Raw genomic sequence first — 2,656 nt, forward strand, 5'->3', positions numbered from 1 at the left:
AAACAGCAAGGCAGTAAAACAAAACAGACATGTGGATCAGTGTAACAGAATCACAACTATAGATACATCACCAGACATATTCAACTATTTGATGTTTAACATAGGAGCCAAAAGCTTATATTGGAGAAAAGCCTGTTTAGCATGTTTTTTGTGAAAAGCAAATTGTCACCAATAAGTTGGATCTTTTTCTCTGACCATATATTAAATTAAAATCTCAAAGTGTGTCAAATTTCTAAATATTTCAACAAAAAATTAAACTTTCTGTAGGATAAAATAGGTAAAACACTTGAAGACATTGGTACAGGAAGGAATATTCTAAACAATCTTAATTGCACAACAAGTAGCAGCAAAAATCAATAAATAGGATTATAGGTGAATGAAAACGTTCTTTACAGCAAAAGAATCTATCATTAGAGTGGAGTGATCCTACAGATTGTGAAAAATATTTTTCCAGTTACTCATCAGACAGAGAAATAATGTCTAGACTAAAAAAAGGACACAAAAATTTAAACCACATAAAATTAAAGATCCATGCTAGAAATGGAAAAGAGAAATAAACAGGCACTTCACAAAGGAAGAAATAAAAATGATCAGCAAGTATATGGAAAAATGTTCAACACGTTCAGCCATCAAAGAGATGCAAAATAAAATAACACAAAGCCGACATCTTGCTCTGGAAAGAATGACAATCATTCAGAAATCAAACTATAATAAATACTGGCATTTCTGTGATGAAAAAGGAACTGGTGGGAATGCAATTTGACACAGCAGTTATGGAAGTCAGTATGGAGATTTCTCAAAGTAATGAAATTGGAAATTCCTTATGCCCAGGTATTTCCCTGGTAGGCTTCTTCCTCAAAGAGCTTAAGTCATTGTACTACAGTGGTACATGCATACCAGTGTTTATACTAGTATAATTCATGATAACCAAGTCATAGAATCAGCCTTTATAGAAATTTGCAGATAATAGAATAAAAATGGTATCTGTACATAATGAAATACTGCTCAGCTATAAAGAGTGATGTATTTTAAACATTTGTAAGAGAATGGATGAACCTGGGAAATATAATGTTTAGTGTAATAAACCGGATACAAAATCTTAGATACTGTAGGTGTCTCTTACTAGAATGTGGCAAAATACTAAAAAGAAAAAAATGATGGAGTGAAAGGGACAAGAGAGTGAATCTCTCACAATAGGGAAGTGGCCCAAGGAAACAGGGATGAAAGTTGAGAAGGAGAGGTAGGAGAAATCAGATCTGCCATGTAAAAGAACCTAACAAATCCAATAATGTAAACACTATATTCTATAACATGAGTTAATACAAACAATATCAACAAACAGGAAAAAGTGGATGGGGAACTGCAAAGAGAAGGAGGAGAGGGAGGGAAAGATAACAAGTTGCAATATATACATGTAACTAATCCCCATGATTCTAACGTGCATTAAATTCAAATATTTACTAATAAAACTATACATATATGTATGTAACTTTCAAAAAACTACAACATTAAAGAAATTATTATATCCCTGCTTTGTGTCCTTCAATGCATTAGGCATGGGAGATAAGCCAGTGCTGACATACAAGATATTTAAAATTGTTACATAATGAGCATGTTAGGTTTCCATCAATGAAAGCCTATAAGATCAAGTAGATTTTAGGAGTGCTTAGAGACTGGATTTCAATCCTGGATGGTTCAGAGAACAAGACAGTTTGCGTCTTCTTGTAGCTGACTTGTAAGACAAGCATGCAATTCAAGTTAAAGAACCATGAGAGAAATATATCTTACATAGTTATGACAGAAAGATAAATTTCTGAACAGAAAATATGTAGAATTAGTTTAACCCACTGATTATTTTTAAAAATTCTATCTCATTTCTTCTTGAATTTCACACTAAACTACCATTTCTGGTACTCGTCTGTCTTGTACCTCTTGTGACCTACTATCACAGACGTTAGCCACCATCAAAAATGGTTCTCTGCATAGATCAGATCTGTTTATCTTCTGTAATTTTCCATTACAAATTTTGCATATATTAGGTTCAAATGCTTTCCAAATTTAATTTGAACTATGTGACAGATTCATCAATGTTTGGCAATATTTGAAGCCCTGTTGTAGCAACTGTTATTTCAAAGATTGGCCTTTGCTTTTAAAAAGAGTCAGGAGAGAGGGAGAGAGGGAAAGAGGGAGCAAGGTTGAGAGGGTGAGGAAGAGGGAGAGAGAGACAGACAGACAGACAGAGACAGAGATAGAGACAGAGACAGAGACAGAGACAGAGATAGAGACAGAGACAGAGGACAGACAGAGAGAGACAGACAGAGAGATACCAAGACAGAGACACAAAGAGAAAGAGGCAGAGACAGAGAGAGAGAGAAGAGTGGAAATGGTGCTAAAGTTTACTTATAACTAGAAACGACTGTGTTTTTTAAGGTCAAATTGGTTTTATCTCAAAACTCTTGGTAATTACATTTTTGCATAATCAATGAGATCACCTTTGTAGTAAATGTGTTTTGCTTATTAAAATGTCTGAAAATGCCAGACTGACCATTTTTCAGGCTGCTTTTTAATCACTTTTAATCAAGTATAATTTTTCAAATAATTTATTAGAAGTGTTAACTTTTACATAAAGAACATTTTAAATTGTAAACACTGGCAA

Source organism: Cavia porcellus, unplaced genomic scaffold, assembly GCF_034190915.1.
Source record: "Cavia porcellus strain 051 isolate PalLab524CR breed Dunkin Hartley unplaced genomic scaffold, mCavPor4.1 scaffold_3, whole genome shotgun sequence".
Lineage (NCBI taxonomy): Eukaryota > Metazoa > Chordata > Mammalia > Rodentia > Caviidae > Cavia > Cavia porcellus.